Source organism: Narcine bancroftii, chromosome 1, assembly GCF_036971445.1.
Source record: "Narcine bancroftii isolate sNarBan1 chromosome 1, sNarBan1.hap1, whole genome shotgun sequence".
Lineage (NCBI taxonomy): Eukaryota > Metazoa > Chordata > Chondrichthyes > Torpediniformes > Narcinidae > Narcine > Narcine bancroftii.
In genome coordinates, this window is record NC_091469.1 from 405,365,896 (window position 1) to 405,388,180 (window position 22,285).

Below are 22,285 nucleotides of genomic sequence, written 5' to 3' on the forward strand. Positions count from 1 at the left end.
TAAACTTGCTACAAGGAGGCAACAGCCCGGTGAGTCCTGAAGAACTTATATCCAGGCACTAAGGGCAATGGGCAGGGACTGTGCCTGCACAGACAGAACTGCTGCGGAGACCACAGACGATCTCATTCAGGATGCCTATGTGGCCGGGGTTCGATCGAATGAGGTGAGGCAGTGCCTGCTAGAGCACGGGGGAGAAAACCTAGAGAACGTGATCTGGATTGCAGAGACGATGGAGGCTGCAGTCTTAAGTATGGACATGTACTCTCGGGGCTGGACCCCACACTCTGATGTGAGTAGGATGCCGTCCCTCTACCCTACTACTGCCGCTACACTGCCCGATGCAACCCCAAAGTGTTATTTCTGCGGGAACAACAAGCACAGCAGGTCCCAGTGCCCGGCGAGAAAAGCCAGGTGCCAGATGTGCCTTAAAAATGGCCACTTTGGCTGTAGTCTGTCACTCCAAAATGGCCACCGTCAAACACAGTGCCTCGTGTGAAGCCCAATCGCCACCCTCCATTTCAAACACTTCTTCCTCAGAGCTCTTGTCCAATGAGATTGAGGACTCCACTGCGCGGCAGCGCCTGACGTCACGGGGCAGATGCCGAGCATGGAAGGTACAACCCACCCTTGCCACAATGACGTTCACCCTACCTCACAAAGCAACATCCGACCAGGCCCCAGCCCCAACCTCGACGGCCACCGCCGCTGCCGACCAGGGACCCGCTACCACCAAGGCAACTGACCAGGTACCCGCAACTGTGACCGACGCTACCGACACGGTACACACCGATGCTGCCGACTGGGGATATGCTGACACGACAGATGCTACCGACCCGGTACCCACCAATGCTGCCGATTGGGGACCCGACGCTGCCGACCAGGGATCCGCCGTCGCCGACCGCCCCACAGCAAGCAGCGACCCCCAACACTTACCATTGGCTGGCCAACACCCTCAGCAGGCTGCAGGCAGCCATACCAACTCCTCGATGCTGTCTCTTCATGCACACGTTGCGTGACGTCATCACGCAGGACTCCACTCTCCCCATTACAAGACTCTGCATCAGTAACCCTCGACCAGGACTTCCCCCATCCCCTCACAAAAGCAATGGAACTGATTAAAGTGCATGGACACTATACCAATTACTTATTTGACTTGGGGTCAACTGACAGATTTATCCGCCCAGACCTGGCCCACCGTTGCGGACTGCACTGCACAGAGAATTTCATTGGCGACCAGATCGCACTCGACTGGGATAAAGGGGTATTGCATGGCGACCTTGAAAGTCCAGGGCATCACATTCACAGACTTCAAACTATTAGTCCTTCCCCAATTGTGTGCCCCTGCACTGCTGGGACTGGATTTTCACTGCCAGTTTCAAACCGTTTCCCTGCATTTTGGGGGGCCTCACGCTCCACTCTCTGTCTGTAACCACTCCACCCCAGAAGCCTCCTGCCAGCAGCAGCCCAAGCCACCCGCCCCCCCGGGACCTCACCTGTAGTCTCTCCACCCTCCGAGTTGCTCCGCCAGCGATTTTCGCAGACCTCACCCCTGGCTGGAAGCCTGTGGCCACCAAAAGCCAGCAATATAGTTATGAACACAGGAAATTTATCACAAGCGAGGTGCGCAGACTGCTGGACGAGGGCATTATCAAACCTAGCTCGAGTCCCTGGAGGGCCCAGGTGGTGGTTGTTAAAAACGGGAGGAAGCTGCGGATGGCGGTTGACTACAGCCAGACAATCAACCACTTCAGGCTTCTGGATGCATACCCTCTTCCACGGATCACGGATGTGATAAATCAGATCACCCAATACAGTGTATTTTCCACCATTGACTTACGTTCAGCCTGTCATCAGCTCCTGATCTGCCGAGAAGACCAACCTTTCATGGCCTTCAAAGCGAATGGGCGGCTGTATCAATTCCTCAGGGTAACCTTTGGGGTCACAAATGGCATCGCGGTCTTCCAGCAGGAAATGGACCAGATGGTGGATTAGAATGGGCTGACTGCTACTTTCCCGTATCTGGACAATGTCACCATCTGCAGCCATGACACGCAGGATCATTGTGCCAACCTTGAGAAATTTTTTCAGACTGCAATTCTGCTGAACTTGTCCTACAATTTCAACAAGTGTGTCTTCTGGACCACTCGGCTCACAATTCCTAGGTGGTATGGTGGAGAATGGGGTGGTCATGCCGTACCCTGACCGCATGCATCACCCAGAAGGCACTCAGAGACGCTGCCTGGGCTTTTTCTCTTACTATGCCGACAAGGCACGGCCACTCATCAAAACCACCTCCTTCACCCTGTCAACCGAAGCCAGAGCGGCCTTCGACCGCATCAAATCAGGCATCGCTGCTGCAACACTGCACACCATCGATGAGTTCATTCCATTCCAATTCAAGAGTGATGTGTCCGACTTTGCACTGGCATCCACTTTGATCCAGGCCGGCCGGCCAGTAGCCTTCTTAGCCAGAACCCTCCAGGGTCCTGAGAGTCGACACTCTTCAGTCGAGAAGGAGGCCCAGGCCATAGTCGAAGCAGTACACCATTGGAGACACTACCTCTCTGGCAGGCGCTTTACACTGCTGACCGACCAACGCGCGGTCTCCTTCATGCTTAGCAATACCCAGCGAGGTAAGATCAAGAATGACAAAATCACCAGGTGGAGAATCGAGGTCCCCAACTTTAATTTTGACGTCGGCCTGGTAAACTCAACGACCCGCCAGATGCACTCTCCAGGGGGACTTGCGGCAACATACAACTGGACAGGCTGCAGAGACTCCACGAGGAGCTCTGTCATCCAGGGGTCACTAGGTACGCGCACTTTGTCAAAGCTCACAACCTGCCCTTCACGATTGAGGAGATTTGCTCCAGGACCCAAGCCTTCCCGGTGTGCACTGAGTGCAAGCCCCACTTCTTCTGTCCAGAGAACACCCACATGATCAAAGCCACCTGCCCCTTTGAGCATCTCACCGTCGACTTCAAGGGGCCCCTACCGTTGACCAACCATAACACCTACATCCTTACAGCCATCGATGAGTACTCCCGCTTCCCGTTTGCTGTGTCTGCTCAGACATGACTGCCTCCTCAGTCATAGAGTTCCTGCACAGCATCTTCGCCATCTTCGGGTACCCCAGTTACATCCACAGTGACGGGGATCCATGTTTATGAGCGCAGAGCTGCGGCAGTATCTTCTGGAGCATGGTATTGCTTCAAGCAGGACCACTAGCTATAACCCACGCGGTAATGGGCAAGTCAAAAGAGAGAATGCCACCGTCTGGAAAGCGGTTACGCTTGCCCTCCGGTCCAAAGGTCTCCCCACCTCTTGCTGGCAGGACGTGCTCACTAGTGTCCTACACTTCATCCACTCCCTCCTATGCACCGCGACCAATGCCACCCCCCCATGAAAGGATGTTCTCTTTCCCGAGGAAATCCAAATCGGGAACGACCATACTGGCATGGCTCATGGTTCCCGGTCCGGTCCTCTTACGACGCCACGTCCAGTACTCAAAGAACGACCCCTTGGTTGACTGAGTGACTCTGCTCCATGCGAACTCGCATTATGCTGACGTTGAGTACCTGGACAGGCAGGAGGACACAGTCTTGGTAAGGGACCTAGCCCAAGCCGGATCAGGCGCAGCAGTGCCTTTAACCCCACCTCCCCCTATTCCTTCTCCCCCAGGTCATGTGCTTGAACAGAGGGACCAGCACCACGCCAGCAGGTCAGGCCAGACTGTCGACAATGGCTTTGGGGAATTGAGCGAAGCAGTGGCCACACCCTATGGACCTGCCGGCACCACGACTCCAGTGACCCCAATCCCAGCACTACGGCGGTCACGCCGGATGGTAAGGCCCCCTGACTGGTACATCCCCTAACCTCCATCTACCCCAGGGTCAGTTCTCAAAGAAGGGGTGAATGTGATAGTACAGATTCTATCACCAATGTGTATATGTACATATGTACAGATGGTAGTGTAGGGTGACTATGATTGGCTGAGAGTGTAGCCACACCTACTGGCAGGTCTTAAAGGATTGCTCCTAGCCAGACCAGGTCATTCTGGACTGGTCAACCTACTTGTGATATGCTCCAGTCTTTTAGTTAACAAAAGCCTTGGTTTGGATCAACAAGTCTTTGGTTCTTTCGACGCACTCTGCACACTAGTATTTGATAGCTATCCCCCCATCTTCATGTATCTAAAAGCCTCTTAATATTACTATTTTATCTACTTTCATCACTACCCCTGGCAACTCATTTCAGGGACCCACCAACCTGCATATAAAAAATGCCCTGCACATCTCCCTAAAATGTTCTTATCTTAAACAAGTGGTCTCTGGTGGGTGACATTTTTAGTGTGGAGAAAATATTTCATCTGCCCACCCTATCAAAGCTTCTCATGATTTTGAAGTTATATCAGGTCACACCTCAGCCTTGTACACATCAGAGAAAACAACCCAAGTTTGTCCAACCTCTCCCTATAACTCATACCCTGCAAACCAGACAACATCCCGGGAAACCTCCTGTAATCTTTGCAAAGCCTCCACATCCTTCCTTCACTGTGGAGACCAGAAATGCACACAATATTTCAAGTGCAGCCTAACCAAAATTTTATACAGCTGTAACATTACTTCCTTACTATTGAGCAGGGCATTGAGTACAATGCAGGCAAACATTCCATCTGCAATGAATGGCCACTTTCAATGATTGATCCCTTTGCAGATCAATTGACTATACATTCCCCTTACATTTGACCTCCCAAAATTCAACACCTCAATCTTGCCAAAATTAAACTTCAGCTGCTATTTCTCCACTACATCTGAAATAGATCCAAATCCTGTTGCATTATTTGATATCTCTCTGCACTGATCACAATCTTAGTGCCAACTGCAAACTTACTAACTTTTTTTTTCTTCCGCTATTTACTTGAATCATAAACAGGGATCCTAACATTAATCTCTGCAGTACACCACCAGTTACAGGCTTCCAATCTTTTGGATAGCCAATTCTGTATCCAAACTATCAATTCACCATAGATTCCATGCACCTACATCCTCTCAATTATGCAGCCACGATTAAAGACCTTTGTCATTTCCTCAATAAAAATTCAAATTGAGAAAACGCAACTTGCCTATCAAAAGCCAAATGTGCACAAATCTCATCCCCGACTATCCTTTCCAATAGTTATCTCACCACTGATTACCAACATAGTTCAAGAAGGGAAATGAGGATAATTCAGAAAACCAAGTACAAAATTAGCAACTCACCATTCCTCTAGGACCTTGTTTGTTAGTGATGTTGCAAAGATATTTGTCAAGGCCGATCAATCTTTTCACTTGCCTCTTTCAATAACCTAAAATATATCCCATCAGGTTCCATGTCCTTATCCACTGTAATCTTTCACAAAAGCCCCAATGCCACCTCTTGCTTGACAATGCCACCTCTTGCTTGACATCAAAACACCCAACAAATCAGTATTCTCCACATTATACTCCCTATCACGACCTTCTCCTTGGAAAATATCAATGTTTAATTTTGTACCTCACCCATTTCCTCCTATTCCAAGCACAAATTCCCTTCTTTTTCCTTGAGTGATCCTATCCTCTCACATTCTCTTGTTTTTAAATGCATGCAAATTGCCTTAAGATTCGCTCTCATCCAAGGATATTTCATGACCCCTTTGGCCTTCCTAATGCCCTGCTTGAGATCTTTCCTGTAATCTTTATGTTCCTCCAGGGACACATTTGATTGTAGTTTCCAAATACCCTTTTTTCATTTTGACTAATTTCATGATTGGGAACATGTAATGATATGGTTGTATGTACAGGCTGGCCCGCCCTCCCGATGACATCCTCTCCTAGACTCCTCCCTGGACTCCACCCATGTCTCCCAGGCCATAAAGGTCGAATCCCCTCTTCCTTTCCTCATTTCCCTAGCCTTAACCTGGGCCAGCAATCTCTAGTGTAATAAAACCTATCATTCCCCTCAGTCTTTGTATCATTGGGGCAACTGGTAGCGCCCAACAATTTATTACACTAGATTTTAGAACGTCTCTGGTAATGGAGAATTTGCTGTGCCCTGAATGGCTAAAAGTTGACCCCCAAGTCCCGGGTGCATCTGAACTCTTCGAACAGTGGGTAAACTGCTTTAATAATTTCCTCGACGCCACCGCTGAAGTGGTCATTTCCGATGGAAAGAAATTGAAGATCCCACAGGCACATGTCAGCCAGAGGGCCTACCAAGCCATCCAGAGCAGCACGACCTTCATCAAGGCCATGGCTGAACTACGGACGCTGTACAAGCCAAGGGTGAACGAAGTTTACTCCCATTACCTGCTGGCGTCCAGAAAGCAACAGCCTGGTGAGTCCGCTGAGGAGTTCATCCAATCCTTGGTCACACTGGGAAAAGACTGTGTGGGGAACCACTCGGCCACGATATCGTTGATCCAGTGCGTGGAAGACCTGATCCAGGACGCCTGTGTTTGAGGTCGGACTATATCTCCTCCTTGAAGAGGATCAACTCCCGCTAAAAAAGGCAATTAACCTGGTCAGGACTCTAGACTCAACCCAGCGCCACACTATGTTGATCGTGGGCAGAAGCAGGCCTACTGCGTACGTTCCACCACGAGGGCCACCGTCCTGGGACTCAGCGTCGGGGTTACCAACCCAACCGCTATTGCAGAAACGCCAGTATTGCCACAATGCAACTTCTGCGGGCAGGCTAGGCACTTGAGACACCTATGCCCCACAAAAGGAGCCATCTCCTCGGGTTGCAGGAAGAAGGGCCATTACCAGAAGGTCTGCAGGTCCAGAACTCTGTCCAGGAGCAGCGCGATGTGTGTGCCTGAGAACCTTCCGGTGTCGACCGCGTGCGCCGTAAGGGGGGGGGCGCCATCTTAGTTTCTCCCAACCTCTACGCCATGGCCTATCCCTATGATGACATCACTGCCACGCGCCACGACTCTATTTCCTCCTTCTTTTCCGACGAGGGTAACGTGGTCAACATGGAGGTCACCATCTTGTGGACGACGACGAGAACGAGATGCCTGCATTGGCATCATTCACCCTGGATCAAGCCAGCCCCCACGTGATCTCAAACTCCATGATGCAGTTCGAGGTGAATGGGCACAAGACGAACTGCCTCTTTGACAGCAGCAGTACCAAAAGCATTGTCCATCCCGACCTGGTCTGTAGACTTTCCCTTTCCATCAGGGCAATAACCAGATCAGTATCAATGCCAGTGAAGGACCAACAAACTCGTATCTAGGGGTACTGTGTAGCATCTTTAATGGTGCGCGGGATTGTTTCAATGATTTTGTCTTGTTGATTATGCCCTAGTTCTGTGCGCTGATCTCCTGGGCCTTGACTTCCAGAGTCAGTTCAGGAGTGTGACAATGGCGTTCAGGGGCCCACAACCGCCGCTGACCGTCGACAACCCCCAGCTCTCGGACACCACTCCCCAACCCCAGCCACCCAGTCTCCGGCACCGTCCTGCAGTCTCACAACCCTGAGGCTGGCCCCCTCCATCATTATTCGCGAACCTCACCCCGGACTGCAAAACGATCGCCACCAAGAGTAGGCACCGTAGCACAGAGGATATACAGCTCATCCAGGCTGAGGTTCAGCAACTCCTAGCTGAGGGGATCATAGCCCCTAGCACCAGTCCCTGGAGTGTGCAGGTCAGAGGGGCGGGCAAGCCCCGGATGGTGATCGACTATAGTCAAACCGTCAACTGCTTCACCCAGGTGGACGCGTACCCGCTACCCCTGATAGCCGATTTGGTCAATAAGGTCGGCAATACAGAGTTTTTTCGACCATTGACCTCAAATCGACTTATCATCAACTCCCCCCGTCCGAGCGATCGAATCTACACGGGATTCGAGGTTGACGGACAACTATTCCACTTCCTGTGGGTGCCTTTTGGTGTGATTAACGGTGTTGCTGCTTTTCAGAGGGTTATGGACCAGATGGTGGAGGAGCACAAACTGACAACAACGTTCCCTCATCCAATAATGTCACCATCTGCAGCCACGACCAGCAGGACCATGACGCTAACCTCACTAAGTTCTTGCGTATGGCCAAGTCCCTCAACTTGACGTACAACAAGGACAAGTGCGTGTTTAATACAGATCGCCTGGCCCTCCTTGGATGTGTCGTGGCACATGGTGTCATTGCCCCGGACCCTGACTGCATATAACCACTCATGGAGCTCCCAGTCCCAAACATCATGAAGGCTCTGAAGAGGTGCCTGAAGCTGTTTTCTTACTACACACAATGGATGCCCAACTACGCCGATAAAGCCCACCCCCTGATTAAGTCCACAACCTTCCCAATATTGGCAAAGCCCAGGCTGCGTTTCATCAGATCCGAGGAGACACCTCAATGGCCATAATGCATGTCGTGGACAAGTCTATCCCCTTCCAGGTGGGGAGTGATACCTCTGACTTCGCACTGGCTGCCACACTTAACCAGGCAGGCAGGCCGGTAGCGTTTTTCTCCCGCACCGTCCCAAAGTACGGCACTCCTCCGTCAAGGAGGCACAGGCAATCTTTGAGGCAGTGCGCCACTGGCGACACTACCTGGCCGGCAAAAGATTTACCCTGCTGACCGACCAGAGAACAGTGGCCTTCATGTTTAATACAAAACAACGGGGTAAAATCAAGAATGACAAGATTCTTAGGTGGAGGATCGAGTTATCCACCTATAACTACAATATCTTGTACCAGCCGGGCAAACTCAACAATCCCCCAGATGCCTTATCCTGGGGGATGTGTGCCAGCAAGCATCTTGACTGTCTCCAGGCCCTACATGATAATCTGTGCCACCCCGGAGTCACGAGGCTGTACCACTTTGTTAAGAGTCGGAACCTCCCATACTTTGTCGAGGACGTCTGGTCCATGACCAGACGCTGCCAGATCTGCGGCGAGTGTAAACCGCAGTTCTACCGGCCAGAAAAGGCACACCTCATTAAGGCCACACGCCCCTTCAAACGACTCAGCGTCGATTCCAAGGGCCCCCTTCCAACCTCCAATAGGAGCGTCTACATCCTGATAGTGGTAAACGAGTTCTCCAGGTTCCCCTTTGCTATTCCCTGCCTGGATATGACCTCGACGATGGTTATCAAAGCGCTGCATAGCATCTTCACTCGGTTCAGCTACCCTAACTACATTCACAGTGACCGGGGGTCCTCGTTCATGAGTGAGGAGCTGTGACAGTACTTCCTAGCCAGAGGCATAGCCACCAGCAGGACCACCAACTATAACCCTAGGGGTAATGGCTAGGTGGAAAGGGAGGATGCCACCACCTGGAAGGCAGTGCTCCTGGCCCTCGGGTCTAAGAACATGCCAGTGTCCCGCTGACAGGACATTTTACCTGAGGCTCTCCATGCCATCCAGCCGTTGCTAAGCACCGTCACTAACAACACGCTGCATGACCAGTGCCTTCCTTAGGAGATCAGCAAACGGTTCATCCATTCCTCCATGGTTGGCAATCCCAGGGCCAGTCCTGCTACGGAAGCACGTCAGGAGCCATAAGATGGACCCACTGGTGGAAGCAGTGCACCTCATTAACACCAACCCACAATACGTGTTCCTGAAATACCCTGATGGCCATGAGGACACTATACCGATCTGAGACCTGGCCCTGCTGGCCACGGACCAGACTGCATATCTGATCACACTGCACAGGAGTACAGTCCTGGAGTCTGAGCCACCTTTCTCTCCGCCAGACCTCCAGGAGCCGACCCCCAGTATGGCAGTGAACCACTCATTCCCTCGGGAGTCCCCCGCCAACACCCCATCCCCAGCTGTCCCCATCCTGGATTGTCCCGCGGTGGGTCCCCCCCAGAGCAGCAGCATTTGGACACTGGCCCCTCAGAGGTCTGGCAAAAGGAGGTTGTTGACCGTGCGACTAAATCTCTAGTCTGAAGGACCCCTTCTTCCCCAACCCCCCCATGATTTTTTTTCTTCTCAATTTTGTTACCGGTGATTTCAATTTAAAAAGAGGGGGGGTGAATGTAATGATATGGTTGTATGTACAGGCTGGCCCGATATCCTCCCTGGACTCCACTCATGTGTCCCAGGCCATAAAGGTTGAATCCCCTCTTCCTTTCCTCATTTCCCTAGCCTTAACCAGGCCAGCAATCTCTAGTGCAATAAAAGCTATCATTCCCCTGTCTTTGTCTGTATTATCAGGGCAACTAGTAGCACCCAACACAACATACGTGTTTGGAAAGTGGATGAGATAAAAGCTTCTGATATTATGATTTGCTTTGTCGTCAATTGTTAATCATCAAAAATGCAAACATATTGTTAACTGTGATGCATATTTCTTTCAGTTTCCTCCTTGGATCTCAATTTGTGTTTGATTTTCAGCACTCCTGAAGGCAACTCGGGCCCAAAACGTGGACTGACTTTTACTTCCTACAGATGCCAAGTTTTCCACCTCTTTTGTGTAATGTACTAGACCCCACCACATGCAGATTTTCTTGCCTGTCATCATGAATTATGTGCATAAGTTGGACTTTATCGCTCTTTTGAGGTTTCCACAATTTTCTCTTTGGCATAATCTTCAAACAGAGTAATTATTTTAAAATTGATTTATCTAAATCATTGGCCGACATTGCAACTAAACCGTACACCTAGATTTTAACTCAATTTGCTGTTGTTTCCCCACCACATGATCTAATCAATAGGTCAGCCAGTATCTACGAATCTAGAAACAATAGTCATAATTGATGACCTCTGTTAAACTCTCTTAATAGTCAAGGCTTGCTTGAATCGTAAACTGAAAATGACATTTTACTGACCCTCACTACAGAAGCAGGCAGCGACCTGGACGATCTTTTGTGTTATCAGAAAATGCCAACAATATAATGAAAGGGGGAAACCGCGATGAAGGAGACCTATCTTTAAATGAACACAAAATAGGTTTAACGCGTGCGGGGGGGGGGGGGGGGGGGGGAGGAGGAAAAAGCTCGAGAGAGTTGCCAAAAGCGTAGTTCAAAACAACCCAACAGGGAAAGTGAGGTTTCAACAACCTGAAATGACCACGTTCACCACGAACCTCTTCATTCCCCACCCCCCAGTAGTCATTAATTCGAAATCACGTTCGAACAAGAACATCTAGAAGCCATTAAACATTCCATTTCCAACCACAGAGACAAGTTGAGCACATTTGACCAGAAACGTGCAACATTTGCAGAAGATGTGAACCAGAAAATCATTCCTCCTACTCTAAAGTGTGTGGACTGACTTGAATCGCAGTAATGGCAGAAGACAAGCGTGAGGAAAGTTAGTTCCCCAGACTCACCTCACATCAGAAATTGCCAACGCCAACCCCTGTTACTGCACTTCAAATAGGTGCAATCCGTGGTGGGAAATTAAATTCCTCGTGATTTGCAGAGTTTCGCTTCGGTCCAACACCGGAGCAGTCAACACCCTCAGCTCCAGGTGAAGGTTCCAGCCGCACCTCGCTCGCGTCATCGGCCCACCTGCAATTCAGCCCGATGCATTGTGGAACATGAAGTCCGCGCTCCTCTTCCAGCGAGCAGCACTGGTTCGCCAGGAGCCCGGGAGAACCGCAATGCCCAGGGTGCCCTGCGCACGCGCAACTGCACACCTGGAAATGGGAGAGGCGTCGGAGAAAGTTTCGTGACGTTACCACCGAAGGATGCCTGTCTCAATTCTGCTGAGCCGAAGAGTTCTGTTGCACGAAATAGGACCTTGTACATTCTCATCGGCAGGAAAGAAAGAACCAAAATATTTTGGCATTCCAACACTGATCTTGAGAGTAACGTCCTGCCAGACGTACTTCACTGCATACAGGGTCAAATCCAAGGTTTTTGGAGTTGCAGCAATGTTTGCTGCACTTCTTGTCCAGATTTCTGATCTACATAATTATTACTCGAAAACTTAACAACATTAATATCCTCCGGAACTCCTCCATTTCACAAACGTGACCAAAAATTTGCACGGCGTTTCTAGCATCGACAGACTCTTTTGTCTCTACCTATATCCTGCTCTGTTCTAAATATGCATTTATCATTTTTATCCTAGCTGATCTTCCTGTCTCTGAAGGAATCCAACACAATATCCTCCTTGTTTAAGAATTTGGAAGTGACCTCTCCAGGTCCATCACAGGCGCCTGACGTCTCACCCGCTGAAGACATTAACGTGGGTACTGCATTAAAAATAACACAAGAAATATGATCAGGAATGGGCCATCTAGCCTGACCAGTCTGTTCCACAATTCAATAAGATCTTGCAGTGGACTCAGCTCCATCTACCTGCCTTTTCACCATGATCCTTAATTCCCCTACCAGACAAACTATCTACCTTTGTCTTAAGTATATTTCGAAACAGAATCAGAATTTATTGTCATGAACAAGTCATAAAATTTGATATTTTGCAGCAGTATCAAAGTGCAAACATTCATATAAAACCACCTTCCAACAATTAAAAATATTCACAAAAAGTAAGACAGTGCCTTTCGTTCATCAATTCGTTCAGGAATCTGATGGCAGCGGGAAGAAGATGGCAGCAGGCAAGAAGCTGTCCATATGCTGCTGAGTGCTGGTCTTTAGGCTCCTGAACCTTTTCCCTGATGGTAGAAGAGTGAAGAGAGCATAACCTTAGTGGTGGGAGTCTTTAAGGATTGAGGCTTTATTTTTAAACACACTCCTCTTGTAGATGCCCTCAATAGAGTGAAGTCTGGTGCCTGTGATTTGGCAGGCCAGTTTAACAACCCTCTGGGAGTATTTTCTTGACCTGAGCATTGGCACCTGCATACCAGACAGTGATGCAACCAGCCAGAATGCTCCACACAGTACACCTGTAGAAGTTTTTGTATGTCTTCGATGACATACCAAATCTCCTCAGACACTTCACAAAGTATTGCTGCTGGTGAGCCTTCTTCATGATTGCATCAACATAGAGGTTCCAGGACAGATCGTCAGAGATGTTGACACCCAGGAATTTGAAGTTCTTAACCCTCTCCACGTCTGAGCCCTCGATGAGGACTAGGTCGTGTTCTGCTGACTTCCTTCTGAAGTCCACAATTATCTCCATGGTTTTGCTAAAGTTGAGCACAATGTTATTGGCATGACACCACTCAGGGACCTATCTCCTTCCTGTATGCTTCCTCATTGCCATTTGTGATTCTGCCGACAACTGTGATGTCATCAGCAAATTTGTAGATAGCAATGGAATTGTGCCTGCCCATACAATCATGGGTGTATAATGAGAAGACTAAGCATGAATCCTTGAGGTGATAATCAGTAAGGAGGAGACATGTTTCCTATTCATATTGACTGTGGTCTTCCAATGAGGAAGTCAAGGATCCAGTTGCAGGGGTGGGGGGGGGGGGGTTAAGAGGCCCAGAGTATGTAGCTTCTTGACCAGCACTGAGGCAATAATGGAATTGAAGGCTGAGCTGTAGTTTATGTGTTTGTGTTTTCGAGGTGATCTAGAGCTGAATGGAGAGCCAGCAATATTGCATCTGCTGTGGATATATAGGCGAAGCATAGTGGGTCTAGACCTTTTCATAGGTATGTGTTAATTCTGGCCATGACCAGGCTCTCAAAGCATTTTATCACAGTAGAAGTTAGTGCTACTGGGCGATAGTCGTTAAGGCAGCTCACACTACTCTTCCTGGGCACTGAGATGATTGATGCCCTTTTAAAGCAGGTGGGAACCTCTGACTGCAGCAATGAGATCTAATTGGTTGGAACAGATGTTCAGTACCCTGCCAGGTACGCCATCAGGTTATGACACCTTGCGAAGATTCATCCTCTTGAATGATGTTCTGACATCATCCTCAGAGACAGATATCACAGGGTCCTCAGCCTGTAATGAGGCAGTCTCTATTGCTTCCATGATTAACTACTTTCTGGGAAAATCTTTTCTCCTCATCACCATCCTAAATCTAGACCCCCAACCTGGGGCTATGAGCCTTTGTTCTAGTCTTACATATCAGTGGAAACAACTTTTTTTTTTTACATTGAGCCGATCCATTTCATAATTTGATATGTTTCTCTAAGATCCCTGATGATTCTTATGAATTCCAGTGACTCAGACTCTCCTCGTAGAGTAACCATCTCATGTCTGGAATCAACCTGTTGCATCTCCTCTGCACCTTCTCCAAAGATAGTATATCTTTTATCTCATAAAGAGAGCAGAACTGTATACAGTACACCAGGTACAGCCGTGCCAGTACCCTTTATGATTGCAGCAGAAACTCCCTGCTCTAAATGTTCCCTGCTCCTAATAATGTTGGCAACCAGCATCATAAAGGATACCAGTGCCAATCCCGCCCTTCACCCCCCCTTCCCCCAGAGCTCCCCCTGCCCTCAACTCCACTTCCTCCACCCTCCTCATCACCCTGGTCACATCCTATTCTCACTGCTACTTTCAGGTTAAAGGTACAGAAGATCAAAGACCAGCACCTCTTTCCAGAACCAATGGCTATCATTGTTACATTAATGACGGACTGTTCTGTCACCACAAAAGAACTAGTTCCACTATTGTAATGCCACATTTTCTTGCACTGTGGTAACTGTCGATATTTATAATCTATCAAGTATATTTTGTATTTCTTTTTTAATTGAATGTATACTACTGTCATTATTTTTTTCATTAAGTACTTGTTGAGTTCCAGCAAAAGAATCATGGCGCATATTACATTGCACAATCTATGTGAAAGCAAACTCAATATCATCGCCAGATATGTAAACTTTAACTTCCTGTGAATTTTCCCTTCAAGCTTTCATGCTTTAGTTTAGGGGTGGCCAAACTGCGGCTCGCAAGCCACATGCGGCTCCTTAAGATTTAATGTGCGGTTTGTTAAAATATATTGGATGAGACAGGAATCATATGAGTCTAATATTGTAAGTCAAAGAGCTGCATTTGACCAGAGACTGCTGCCCAGCACTGCCCACCCATCCATCGGAGCCCCTGATGACCTGACTGCGGACACTCACCTGGGCCCTGGTCGCCTGCCCATCCAAATTCTAACCCACAAACTTACTACCCAGTTCTAGCCACCAGCCTGCCTATCTGAGCTCCCGATATCCTGAACGATGCAATTACTTACTACGATCAAAAGCAGTATGGTTTTAATGGTTGACCCCCTAAATTTTACTCTAAAAATTGGTTCACAAAATTCAACTATTAAACTATAAAACTACTAAATACAGTATGTGTACTTTTTGATTATTGAAACTAATACAAATTAACAGTTTAAAAACTACATTCTGTTATGAGCCCAGAGGACCCCAAAACTCAGCAGCAATAGAAATTCACCAAGACAAATGGTTACTTAAACAAAAGTTGCTTTTAATTATCTTTCAACATGAAAACAGAATCAAACATTACTATTAACTTAAACTATCTGAGCTTAACCCCCTTCTAATTCTAAGCACACATATTTGTAATGTGTGTAAGTTCAGAAAAGTTCTTTGATTCACAGTCCAATCTCACTTCTCATTCCTCCAAGTTCACTGGTATCAGGCAATTCTTATACTGTGCACAGAATTTAACATTTATGGTTACCGCTCAGGAAGGTTCTTGTCGGTTTGTTGCTTGTTGGACACCTACAACTGACTCCTTCCAATCAGCCACTTCAGTGTCTTGCCAAATAAATTTGCCCCATCAGGGTTTTCCTGATGATAACCTCTTTCTTTAAGGTCATCACAGAGTTCCTTTTTGTTTCCCTTATTTCAAGTGAAACATTATACAGCCAGCCATCTCCTCTTGTATGGACCACAAGAACTAAGAAATCATAATCCGTCTTCAAAACAAGGTCTTTCCACAAGTTTGCCAGCTTGTCCTGTTCCAGTTCCAGCTGCTGCTGCTGAACTGTAGAATTGAATTTTCTCTCTCTCTCTCTCACTCAGAGAAAACCTCATGACCCTCTTAGAACTGAAAACTACACTCAGACTGTGGCATCAGACCCAATCTTCTGAGTTTGTTCATCTGTTGCTTTCCAAAACAATAATCCATTACTCCACAGCATATACAATTGATACCTACTTGTGAAATCCGTATCGGCATTCATCTCAGTTTTTGCAAAGGCACCCGGAGCATGGACTGTCTGGCTTGAGCAGAGCTCCAGCATTTTAAATGAGATCTGTTTTGATATGTTTGTATCTGAGTGACCTAACTAAAAACTCCACACAATTTATCTCCTTTAAAACATATACAATATAAAATATAGCATAATTTGTCACAATACATAAATAAATATTATTATGTACATGTATTTCTTAATATTTATATAATTTTTGGAACAAAATTGTGCCTATAAGAGTAAAAATATGTATGTGATATTTTTCATGTCTTGCTGCTCTCAAACATCTGAAGTTTGTCATATGTGGCTTTTACGTTAAGCAATTTTTGCCACCCCTGCTTTCGTTGATGGCAGTGACACGTTAACAAAAAAGGATCATTGTCCACCTTTATCGACCTGTCATTTTGATCATGTTTCTGAGTGTTACCACTTGTTGCCCTTGAACTGTTATTTTTGTGCAGCAAGCCTCTGTATATGTGAAGCAGGGAACAGATGGGGGAAAGCAAAAAATAAAGTGAAAGGTGAAGTTTTAGTTGCATCAGTGCATATCCTCTTACCATAATGCTACAGGCTTTTTTGTGTTCCCTACCAAATGTCATCAAATTTAGGTCCTTTGCAAGTCCCTTGAAGGGTAATAGACATGTAAATACATAATGATCTGATTCAGAGGTACTTCATTCAGAAATTCTTTATGTTGTTTATTATGTGCAAAATTGCAAGAAAATCATTTGTAAATATGCTGGTGATGATGTTATGGTATTGGGATAGTCAACAAAAATCAGACCAGTTTGTAACCAATGTAAACATAGCATATGAGGTGATGCATTTTGGGAGATTGAACAAGAGTACGACATACACAGTAAATGGTAAGGACCTAGGGCTTGATGAACAGAAGGACAATGGGGAATAAGTCCATAGATACCTGAAAGTTGTCGTACAGATGGAAAAAAAAAGCAGTGAAGAAACTTTGCAGAATGCTTGCCTTCATCAACTGTGGTATTGAATATAAGAGCAATGGCATCATTCAACAGCTTTATAAAACATTGGTTGGATAATGACTGAAGTATCGTGTCAATACAGGAAGGATGCAATTTTACTGGAGCATGCGGAGAAGATGCACCAAGATGTTGCCTGGATTAGACCATTTCCTTTTATGGGCTAGGTTGTTTTTCCTGGAGACAATGAGGCTAAAGGGAGTTAGTGGTATATAAAATGAGGAGAGGGAAAGACAGGGAATATAGTAAAAATATACTTTTTCCCATGGTGATGATGTCTAAGACTCATGAGCATAGTTTTAAGATTAAAGAATTTTGGAGGCCTGTGAGGTGGAAATATTTCACACAGGGTGCTTGGAACCTGAAATGCTATGCCTGGTGGAGATAGGTCTCTAAAGATATTTAAGAAGCATCTAGATATATATTCTAATCATGAAGGCAATGGATCCTTTGTGGATAAATGGGATTTACTTGGATGAACATGTTGGGCCAGAAGGCCTGTTTCTGAGCTGTTTGATTCTACAAAGGGGCTACAAAACATATGAGGTTGAGATTCTGAAATAAAGTTGCACACTATTCAAAGCAACATCAACATTTTGGAGCTTCTAAAGGAACTAATTTTGCTTTTTTTTTAATGGCTTAATTTTATCTTAATTATGGGGTGGTTCTAGATTAATGGATCTGTATTTAATAATACAAAGAGTACAAGAAAATTTAAAATATGCTTGAATAAACCTGGGGATGAAGCTTCAGGTACGACCTATACAAAAAGAATGGAATACACCTCAACCCAAATGGATTCTGGCAGGCAGGTTTAATATGGCTGTTAAGGAAGATTTAAACTAATTTTGCAGGGAGATAGGAACAAGGGTGTCAGAGTTGATGAAGGGTAAAATAGAAATAAATCAAGGGTAGTGTGTAGCAAGGATGACAAGCAGGTGATGGGACAAAATTGCAATTGGAGGGATGACAGAGACACAGCGCATTCAAAAACTGGTCTAAAAGAATTATACTTAAATGCATGCAGAATTATAAACAGCAGTATAATTACAGATTGGAGGGTTCGATGTTGTAGGGATTACTGAGTCGTGACTAAAGGATGATATCATTGGGAGTTGGGTGTCCAAGGGTACACGGTGTATCAGAAGGATAGCTAGGTAGGCAGAGGGGATGTCGTGGCTCTGCTGGTAAACAACAATGTTAAATCGTTGGAAAGAAGCGACGTAGGATCAGAAGAGGTAGAATACTTATGAGTTGAGTTAAGGAATGGTAAAGGTAAAGGGAGCTTTGTCCTTCTGCAAAGTCCTGCAAAAATTCTGTGTTTTGAAATGTGTGTGTGCAAGCTTCTCTAGGAATTCCTCCCAAACCACCTTAAAATACTCTGTCACAGTTGTTCCTTCAATATGCGGGTGGTCTCAGTCTGGCAGTGGACGAGATCATGGACAGACAAGATGACAAAGGAATAGGGTGAAGAATTGAAATGGGTGGCCACTGGGGGATCCCCACTATTGCGGCAGACAGAGTCAAGGTGCTCAAGGAAGTGATCCTCCAGTCTGTGTCCAGTCTCTCTGATGTGGAGGCACCCACAATGAATGCAGTTGATGACCCCTGCAGATTCACAAGTGGTGAGTAAGCGATGTGGGTGCAAATGCAGCACCTCCTGTGGTCACAGGGGGCGATTGTTGAGAAGGGATGAGTGAATGAGGGAGTCATGGAGGGAGCGCTGTGCAAGGTGGGGACTGGAGGAGACAGAAGTATTTGTCTGGAGGTGGGATGATGTAAAGGTATGGAAATGGTAGAGGATGATATGTTGGACGGAGGCTGGTGGGGTGGCAGATAAAAAGGCCAAGGGCAATCCTGTCCTTGTTGCACTTGGGGTCAGAGGGGGCCAAGGCAGTTGTGCAGGTATGTGGGTGATGGCTGATATGATGAGGGAAAGTCATGTTGTTTGAAGAAGGATGATATCTCTGATGATCCATTTTGGTCCTCCAGTCCAGTCCCTCCTCACCTACATCCATGATTCTTCACAAGTCCTCCATCACTTTAACTACTTCCAGTTCCCTGAACTCGACTCCCTCACCTTTGCCACAGGCATCCAATCATTATACACCCTGATTCCCCCATAAGGAAGGTCTCAAAGCCATTTGTTTCTTTCTCTACAATAGATCAAACCAGTTCCCCTCCACTACCACCCTCTTCTGGCTGCTAGAACTTGTCCTCTCCTTTGACTCATCCCACTTTCTCCAGGTCAAAAAGGTTGTCATAGGCACCCATATGGTTCCCAGCTCTTCCTACTTCTTTGTTTGCTACATGAAGCAGTACATGCTATAAGCCAGCACAGGCAAGCCTCCTCAATTCTTCCTCATGCACCCATGATCAACTTTATCCACTTTGCTGCCAACTTCCAGCCTGTCCTCAAAATCACTTATCCATCACCAGCAACATTTTCCCTTCTCTCAATCTCTCGGTCTCTATCTTGGGAGACAAACTCTTGACAAATCTTTTACAAACCCATGAACTCCCACAGCTACCTTGATGACACCTCTTCACACCCTGCCCCCTGTAAGAATTCACAAGATAAAAGAACAGAAGTAGCCAATCGGCACGTGGGGTCTGCTCTTCTATTTAATGATGAGCTGATCCTTATCACTCAGCCCCACTCCTGGTCTTTCTCCCTGTAACCCTTGATGTCCTGACTAATCAAATATCTGTCAATTTCTGTCTTAAATACACCCTACAACCTTGCTTCCATTGCCGCCTGTGACAACAAGTTCTACAGAGTCATTACCCTCTGGCTATGGAAATTTTTCTGCATTTCTGTTTAAAATTGGTACCCTTATACCTCTTGTCTTGGACTCCCTTACCATGGGAAAGAACTTTGCTACAGCTACTCTGTCCAGGCCTTTCAGCATTCGAAATGTCTCTATGAGGACCACCCTCATCTTTCTGTACTCCAACGGGTACAGTCCAGAAGCTGACAATGTTCCTCATATGCTAACCCTTTCATTCCTAGTATCATTCTAGTAAATCTTTTCTGAACCCTTTTGAATGCCAGCGCATTCTTTCTCAAATAAGCCACCTAAAACTGTATATAGTACTCCAAATGAGGCCTCACCAGCATCCTACAGAGCCTCATCATTACATCACTGCTCTTGTATGCTATTCCTCTAGGAAAGAATGCCAACATTGCATTTGCTTTTTTCACCGCCAACTCAACCTAGAAGTTAATCTTGAGGGCATCTTGAACCCCCATTTACCCTACACCCCCTATACATTTTGAATGGTGGGAGGAATGCAGAGCACCTGGAGAAAACCCACACGTATATGGGGAGAGCTCATTACAGACAGCGCAGGATTCAAACCCCGCTCCTGATCGCTGGTGCTGTAAAGGTTTTGCACTAGCCACTATACCAATTGTTCCTCATGCAACTGTAGTTTTTTTTTACTCCACTGACTTTAGCCTTTCCTTTTCAAGTATCACAGTGAACACACTCATATTGTGATCATTGCCTCCTCAGAGTTCCTTTAGCTGAAGCTCTCTAACCACCCTAGTACACAGCATCCAATTCAGAATAGCTGATTCTCTGATAAGCTCATCAACAAGCTGCTTCAAAAAGCCTCTGGTGTCACTAGGGGTGTGCGGTGGTGGAGGGAAGGGGAGGGGGTGGTGGTGCCACACTGGGTGACATCATCAGAAGGGGTGACAACAAAATGAATCATGTGCTTTTGTCTACACATGCTACGAGGTCAGCACTGCCACTGCTACTGCCACCATCAACACCACTGCCGCCTACCCCCCCAGTCAGTGCCACCACTGCCACCTCCCCCAGTCAGCGTCGCCACTGCCACCTCCCCCAGTCAGCGTCGCCACTGCCACCTCCCCCAGTCAGTGCCGCCACCCACCTCGGTCAGTGCTGCCACCTCCCCCAGTCAGTGCCACCCCCCCGGTCATTGCCAACACTGCCACCCCCTCCCACTAGTCAGCAGTGCTGCTGCCATCCACCATTCAGACCGCCACCGGCACCACCCCGTCAGTGCCATCACTGCTGCTGTAAATCCCTCCAGTCAGCGCTGCAACCACCAACGCCTCCTCCAGTCAGTTCTGCAACCCCCATCCTCGTGGTCAGCACCACCACCCTTCAGTCAGTGCCACCACATCCCCTCTCACCAGTCAATACCGCCGCCACCACCCCCCATGGTCAGCGCCACCGCCACCCCTGTGGGAGGTGACATCTTGAGTTACCACACCGGGTGACACCAACCCTAGTGATGCCACTGCAAAAAGCCATCCTGTAGGCATTCCACAGACTCTCCCTCCTAGGATCCCATACCAACCTGACTTTCCCAATCTACTTTCATGTTAAAGTCCCCCATGATTATTCTATCATTGTCCTTCTGACATCCCTTTATTATTTCCTGTTATATTTTGTAGTCCACATCCCAGCTACTACTTGGAGGCATGAAAACTGCCATTTGGAGGGCTGCCTGGTCAATGGAGAAGACTGGCGGTATGAAAGGTGACCTGAAAGAAAGAAGATAATCTGGAGAACCCTGAAGCGGACAAGTTTCATCAGCAAGACTGATTGGAAAGGAATCAGTTGCGGATGTCCTGGAAAAGGAATCTCTCTCTGAAAAACAGCAAGAAACCTCCTGAGTGGTAACCATTTGCCTTTTAAGCGCCAAAGACTGGTGAACTTTGTTAATGCTAAACTCCTGTGCACAGTACTAGAATTGCTTGCAACCAGTGACATTGGACTGTAATCCAAAGGACTTTTCTAATCTTAAATATACATTACACACACCTGCACTTAGTATTAGAGGAGGGGATTAAGTAATTTGGTTAAGGAAGTAGGTTAAGTAATAAGTTAATGTTTAATTCTGTTTTCTTGTTCAAATATAATTAAAAAACTACTTTTGTTGAAGTAACCCTGTGTTGTAGTGCATATCTATTGCTACTGGTTTTTGAGGTCCTCTGGACTCCGTAACAATACCTCATGTTCCATCTGGGCACCCTTTAACCAGATAGCATTAACATTGACTCCCCCCTCCACCTTACCAATCTATCCTTTTCTCTAGCTCTGTTCCTCTGTCTCACTTTTCTATCCCCTTGTCCTGGGTAAAATTGTACCTCTCGCTTTGTTCGTTTTAGATTGATCACAATGTTTGAGCTACCGAAAGAAAATAGACACACACGCCGAGAGCACTTCAGTTATACAAATCTTTATTACAAGT

General features: G+C 47.0%; 1 protein-coding gene and 1 long non-coding RNA gene across 7 annotated transcripts in view; one reads left to right on the plus strand and one right to left on the minus strand.

Moving 5' to 3' along the window:
- The window catches only part of macc1 (MET transcriptional regulator MACC1), an 81,805-nt gene extending 70,327 nt beyond the window's left edge, over positions 1 to 11,478 (minus strand). For both annotated transcript variants that reach the window (XM_069913832.1, XM_069913833.1), the window contains exon 1: positions 11,304 to 11,478. The gene's annotated coding sequence lies outside the window, so the exon portion shown is untranslated. The remainder of the gene's footprint in view (positions 1 to 11,303) is intronic.
- Positions 1 to 21,902, plus strand: part of LOC138751507 (uncharacterized) — a 98,521-nt gene extending 76,619 nt beyond the window's left edge. For 3 of the 5 annotated variants that reach the window (XR_011350005.1, XR_011350003.1, XR_011350000.1), the window contains one exon: positions 21,486 to 21,902. This is a non-coding gene — a long non-coding RNA (uncharacterized lncRNA). Of the gene's footprint in view, positions 1 to 12,049; positions 13,236 to 21,485 lie in introns of those variants that run through there. The other 2 variants (XR_011349999.1, XR_011349998.1) reach the window with 2 other exon arrangements.
- The last annotated feature ends 383 nt before the right edge of the window (positions 21,903 to 22,285 follow it).